Source organism: Miscanthus floridulus, chromosome 8 (assembly GCF_019320115.1).
Source record: "Miscanthus floridulus cultivar M001 chromosome 8, ASM1932011v1, whole genome shotgun sequence".
NCBI classification, from domain to species: Eukaryota; Viridiplantae; Streptophyta; class Magnoliopsida; order Poales; family Poaceae; genus Miscanthus; species Miscanthus floridulus.
The window spans coordinates 107604504-107611666 of record NC_089587.1 but is presented as its reverse complement, the minus strand read 5'-3'; the positions used below and the strand labels follow the sequence as shown (position 1 = coordinate 107611666).

The following is a 7163-nucleotide window of genomic DNA, read 5'->3' as shown; positions in this document are numbered from 1 at the left end:
TTGACGACGTTGCCAGAGTTGAAGCGCTGCTGGTTAAATTGTTGGCGTTGTTGACCTCCATGACCACGACGAGGTGCTTGTCCTCTGCGTCCGTGATTGCCACATCCACGGCCGCCAAAAACATGGCCGCTAGAGCCACCGGCGACCACCTCTATTTGCGGCATTCACGTTGGAGTCGCCACTGCCCCCCTTGCTTCAGATCAAGTCTGTTCTCAAAACTGAGCATCTAAGAGTACAGCTCATTGAGAGAAACAGGCTCGACCCTTGCAACAAGGGAAGTGACCAGTGGATTGAAGCCAAGATCCAATCCATTGAGTATGTATGCCATCAGTTCTTTATCATCAAGTGGTTTGCTGACTGCTGTCATCTCATCACTGAGTGCACGAATCTTACTGAAATACTCAGTGACGGATGAGTTGCCCTTCTGCATGGTGGACAAGGCAAGGCGCACATTTATGGATCGTGCACGGCTCTGGGCGATGAACTAGCTTCCCACCACCTGCCATGCTTGTGCTACCGTCTGTGACATAGCAATCTGCACAAATACCTCCTTGGAGACAGATGCAAAAAGGAACCCCATGATCTGTTGATCCTGAGCGAACCACTCCTCATACACCGGATTTGCAGTCTTGATGGTCTTGCCATATCTGTTGCCTTCTCGAAGATCTCGACGTCAGGGGCAACGGTCTTGCCGTTGATGTGCCCCTCCATTCGGGCATCGCGTATCACGGTAAGCACCTGCGCTTGCCATAGCACGTGGTTACCCTTGGTCAGCTTCTCGGAGACTTTGTAGAAGAAGGGATTGGCAGAGCTAGCGCTTGAAGCCATGAGTCTATCCTAAGCAAAACTGGCTCTGATGACCATGTGAAAGATCAGAGGTGCAAGAGCGTGGGATGAATGTCATCTCTCAATATCGAGAGTATGATGGCTTCGTGTTAGCTTCTATGCACAGAACAGCCCTGTGCGTGGCCTTTACATAGAGTACAACAACCTGGTGCTAGCCCAGGAGATTCGGATCATAACAACTCACAAACTACCAGGTCTACCTATTCAACAGGGACTACCTATTCTCCTGGGCTAAGATATCCTTGATTGTTACATATTAGGAAGACACGTACAACATACATGCATACCTGTTTATCTAACACTCCCCGCTCAATCTAATCATTTCATGTTTAGATTGTTCTTGAAGATTTCCAGCTGCCGCACACCTAGGGGTTTTGTGAAGCCATCTGCAACTTGATCTTTAGTGGATATATGTTCTATATCAAGAAGTTTTCTAGTGACCCTTTCTCAAACAAAGGGATAATCAACTTCAATATGTTTAGTACGAGCATGAAAAACCGGATTAGCAGAAAGATATTTAGCTCCTATGTTATCACACCAAATCTTGGCTGTTCGAGGAGCATGAACTCCAATTTCCTGCAATAGAGTTTGAATCCACATGATTTCTGCTGTAACATCTGCAAGCGCTTTATATTTAGCCTCAGTACTCGATCTTGGCACTGTAGCCTATTTTGGAGCACTCCAGGAAACAAGGTTGGGACATAAGAAAACAACAAAACCTCCAGTGGAACATCGATCATCCAAGCACCCTGCCCAATCTGCATCAGAAAAGGCACTAACGAGCAAGGAAGAAGATTTGTTAATATGAAGTCCAGCCTTCGTCGTGTATTTTATATATCTAAGAATCCTTTTAACTGTTGCCCAATGTACTATGGTTAGAGTGTGCAAATACTGACAAACCTTATTAACTGAGAGAAATATCTGGTCTAGTTAGAGTTAAATACACATGCAGCCATTAATCCCCGTCTAACCTAATTGAGCGCGCACCCCAGCAGCCGCTCATCCCCGTGCTGACCTGATCGCACACACCTAGTGGCACGCCTCTGCTCTCCGCACGTCCAGGCGATGCGGCACCGCTCGCCCGCTCTGCTCGTGCTTGTGTCATCCGCTCAGTCTGCACAATCCAAGGCTGCTTTACGTGACTCTTGCATTCCAAAAAAAAACTTCCCCCACCACGTGCGCTCGCGCCTCGCTGCCACACACCATGCTACCCTACGGCTTTCCACAGGCTAGCTATGGTGTTCCTGGCTTCGGTGCCCCGTCTGGCTTTAGGACACCACCCGGCTTCTAGTACGGGGGAGTCTATGGCACGCCCGCCCCAACACCCTCCTTCGCGGTCACTCCGCCCCAGCAGCAGCCCACCGAGTGGTACGCTAACTCTAGTGCTGGCACTCATATGACTAACAATGCTGGTATTCTATCATCCTCACACCCTCTTTACTTGTTCGGTCCTTCATCAATTGTCATTGGTAACAGGGCTTTGCTTCCCATTACTTCCACTAGGTCATATTATTTTCCTACACCTAATCGTCCTCTTTTTCTTAATAATGTCTTAGTCACACCTAGCATTATCAAAAATTTGATTTCTATCCATCGCTTTACCACCGACAATAATTGTTCTATAGAATTTGACCATTTTGGCCTTTCTGTGAAGGATCTCCAAACTCGCAGCATGATCGCCAGGTGCAATAACACAGGCGACCACTACCCGTTCCTCCCACCCACCAGCACACCTACCCTTGCCACTACGTCTGTGTCCACTACCTTGTGGCACTGGCGCCTTGGTCACCTTGGCTTAGAAGCTTTGTCCAAGCTCATTAGCTCTCAAGCTATTTCTTGCACTAAACCAAAAAATAATCATGTTTGTCATGCTTGCCAATTAGGTCGGCATGTTCGTCTTCCCTTTGATTCCTCACAATCTAGAGTCCATAATAAATTCAATTTGATACATTGTGACCTTTGGACCTCACTCGTTATTAGTGTGTCCGGTTACAAATATTATCTCATTATTCTTGATGATTGTTCTCACTATGTTTGGACCTTTCTGCTTTGCCTTAAGTCTGACACTTTTATCACTCACTCTAACTTCTTTGCTTAAGTGCGCACATAGAATTTCAATTTTCTGGTTAGATTTGATAATTCCCAATTCTTCTCTTCTTCTTGTCCAATCTTGAGGTGAATTTGGTTGAGAATACTCACAAGATGTTATTTCCATTCAGTTCTCTTATTGATACTTGTTGTCTTATGAATTCTTCCAATATAGCTTATTCAACTCAACCTCAAACTTGATTTTATCCATACTGAGAATTTGGTCTGTTTGGCCTCTAGCAACCTCATCTTTCTTCAGGTGAAGAGTAACCATGGGCTTGTGATTTATTTAGTTAAACAAGCACAACCTCTTTTTCTTGATTTTCTATAAATAAGCTCAACACAAGAGGGCATTAGTAACACAAGCACTATTTTCTCATTTAGTAACCTTTCATGTGTGGAAGACAAATGGGTTACTAAAATAGAGAAACCTCATAACATAGACTAAATCTCCCTTAAACCCTCATACACATTCTTTAGAGTGGAATGGAAATGTAAATGTGCATGGTTGGTCAATTAAGTCCAAAAGGGTAGATTTAAGCCATATTATGGTGAGTGGCTAAAATAGATGAATCAATTCTAAATTAACTAGAAAGAGAGAGCACATCACATAGTTTTGGATTGATGATCTTCCTATGATAGAACACTCTATTCGAGAAACACATTCTCATTTAGTGAGACTACATAAATCACTTAGAGAGAAAGATTAGTCTCACAACACTAGTCATAGAGTAAATTCCCTTTTGATAAGTGCTTTAAGTATTTGAATTTCTCAGATAGCACTTTATTCACTTAAGAACTTAGGATTTCACTCTACGTCTAGGTCATGGTAACAATAGAATATTTGAATTAAAGTATGCCAAGAAATACTTACATCCATTAGAACATATAGATGGCCATAAGATAAGAATGAGAATTTGGCAATCTACCATTAAACAAGATTCCATCAAGTAGAGAGTTCTTGAAGTATGAGTGATGAGTGCCTCTACTTGAGCTTGATTCTTTATTCTTGGCTTTCTTGAAATTCTTGGTTTGAAGTCTACAAAGAAAACCCAAGTCATGTATGTTGCTTGGTGTGGATGATCAATTCAATTCCAATCATACTTTTCATCCAGAATGACCAACAACCAATTTATATCCTCAAGTGCTTTATTTTCCTAAGTGGCTACACAAGACACAAAGGAGTAAAATTTGAAAATATCATGCACTTGTGATTTTAGAGATTACCACTCATTTTCAATGTTTTGGTGAGCTCTTGGTTATGGCACTAGAGATTGGTCTTTGAGTTGACCATCCATTTTCATCACATAGAAATGAATCACTTCCATCATGAGTTTCAACTTCTTTTTGCTCAAATATGGGTTGTAGGTTTTGTCCTCGAATTGGACTATTGTCAACTGCTGCTCCTTGTTGCTGATGCTACATCAGTTGGTTCTAGAGCAACGGCAACTTGAGGATCCTCCTCTATAGTGGCCCGGATTTCTTGTGGTCTAATATCACCAATGGCTATTAGCTTGATTGCCTTGCAAGGTGGTTCCTCATTATCTACAACATGAATAAGATCTTGCTTGAGGTGAGTATGAAGTTAGAAAAATATCCATCAAGTTGTCCTTGGGTCAATCTTGAGAAAATAGACAATATGAATAAGATTGATAGCTTGAGATCATATTTTCAATTAACTTGCTCAAGCACCCCAAAGCTCCATACCACCTTTAAGTACCTACAACACTCATCAAGCACAACTTGGTACCCAAACTATGTTGGGTCCATCAAGGTTAGTCACAAGAGACTTAGGCACCCAAATGGCCTTTGTGCTAGCACGTGGGGAACAAATCACCTTTCCAGCACAAGTGTCATTTCTGGGCCTCCTAAGCAAATTTGAATCAATTGATGAGTTGAGCTTCGGAGTGTTACCCATGGGACAATCCATACTTAGATGTCCCTTTCCTTGGCAAGTGTAGCAAATGCGACGCTTGATCTTGTAAGATATCTTTTTATCTTGCTTCTTGTTTGCTACCTTGCTAATGAGCATCTTTCTTGATGACACAAGGCTTTCACTTTTCTTGTTAGAACATGAGCCAATTTCATGTCCCTTCTCATTGCAACCATAACATTTCCTCTTGTTTCTTCTTGTCTTCTTCTTTGGAAGTGTGGCTTGGTCATCAACCTTGTTGGAACACATAGAGGCATTGTGTCCCATGTTAGAACACTTGAGGCACTTGACATGAGGCAGCTTCTTCTTCTCTTGAATCTTACTCAAGCCTTTGTTTTCCTTCTTCAAGGAGCAATCTCTTACATGGTGACCCTCCTTCTTGCACCTAAAGCAAGTGATGAGAGTCCTCTTTGGTTGAAGTTGCACCTTGGTGGCCTTGGGGCTTTGCTGTTCTGCCCAGGTGTGGCACTACCGCACTATGATGCAGCATTGCCGCATCCTAGAACCTCTGCAGCCTTGAGCTGAACTGCTATATTTTGGACAGATTGCACTTCTTCAAATTTCCCCTTGACTTTGGCACTGTTGGACTTGTGTCCTTCTTGATGGGGCTTGATGCATGCTTCGGTTGATCCCTTCTCAAGCTTCTTCACCATGTCTTTACGGTTATCTTGAGAAGGTTAGCATTGCACTTGCCCTTCCATTGAATCAAGTCCCTTCTTAGCCTCTCAACTTCTTCCTTGAGCTCTTCATTTTCTTTTGTAATGGAATCATCACAAATTTCTACAATTACATGCTCAATGAAAGGTTGGCTTGCTTGAGAGCAACAATTGTTAGCACATGATAAAATATATGGAACTTGTGTATATGTGCACTTGTGAGTGTGAGGTTGGTATGATTTTACCGTTGTTACCACAACCTCATGAGCAATTTCTAGCATGAGATGAGAATCCATAAGCTTCTCATGAGAGCACAAAAGCTCATCATGATCTTCTTGTAAGATCTCATTCTTGCTAGTGAGCCTTCCCACCTTGTTCTTGAGCACATAATTCTCATCTTCTAATTTGGCAATACAAGATAGAGAGTTAATAGTACAAGTTTGCTCAATTGACAAGTTCTCATACCTTTCGACCAAACTAGCATGAGAGCACTTAAGCTTTTCGCGCTTTTTGGTCAACTTCTCCAAGCATTTGATCTTATTGATGAGAAACTCTTCTTGCTCGTGAAGTGTTTCTTCTTGATCTTGAATTTTCTCTATGAGCTTGAGCACCATCAACTTGTCTTTCTTGCTTAGACATGCCAAGTGTTGATTGAACTCATCATCATCACTTTCATCTTCACTCTCACTCTCACTTTCACCTTCACTCTCACTTTGACTTGCCACATTCTTCTCTTTCTTTGCCATGAGACCCAAATGAGGAGTGGCATAGAGACTTGAGCTTCTTGGTGAGGTGGATTCATCATTTGGCCTTCACCGATCACAAGTTTCTTCCATTAAGTCATAGGTTGGTGAGGAAGTGGATGTGGCATGATCACTTGGACCTTTTGGGAGAATCACTTGAGGCTCTTCATTTGTCGGTGAAGTTGAGCACTCCTCAAGTGGTTCCTCAAATGAGAGCAACTTCTCATTACATTTGGACTTGTCATATTTTTCCGAGTGTGGTCCAAATGATATGAGCATCATCAAGTGGTTCATCATCTCCAAATATGAAGGCATCAAAAACATCTTCACTCAAAGCACTAAATAAGACATTAGTAGCTTGAGCATTGTGTTGTAAACATTTTACTTCCTCTTTAGATAAGATGTCCAAATCGTCACTAGGAGGTAAAATACTCACATCTACAATCCGCTCAATATGAGGACCCATAGCCCAAAAACATCAAGCACACTAGTAGACCAAGATGCATAATTTGAGCCATTTAAGAGTAGAAGTTCTAAATATACCCCCTCACTTGTCGACATCGTCTCCCAAGGCAATTAAGCCCTAAATTGAGAGCCTTGCTCTTATACCAATTGAAAGGAACTTGATGTCGCCTAGAGGGGGTGAATAGGCCTGTTTAAAACAAACTCGTAGCGGAAGTTAAATTCTAGGTGTAGCACTGCTGCTCCCAAGGTGCAGCACTACCGCACTATGGCACTGCCTCACAAAAGTGTGGCACTACCGCGCCTATAGACAAGCTTGAACTACAATTCAAAAACTACCTAAAGAAAAGTAGATTGAGCAAATTACTGATGTTCCTGGGGTAGGGTAGAGTCTATTCCACCACCTAGATGTTGGCAGAAGTGCACGAGCAAGTA

General features: G+C 42.5%; 1 non-coding gene across 1 annotated transcript; it reads right to left on the bottom strand.

Annotated features, from left to right (window-relative positions):
• Positions 1–210: 210 nt before the first annotated feature.
• LOC136478830 (small nucleolar RNA Z247) lies at positions 211–349 on the bottom strand. Its single transcript, XR_010764504.1, has one exon. It is a non-coding gene; the product is annotated as a small nucleolar RNA Z247 (small nucleolar RNA).
• Positions 350–7163: the final 6814 nt, after the last annotated feature.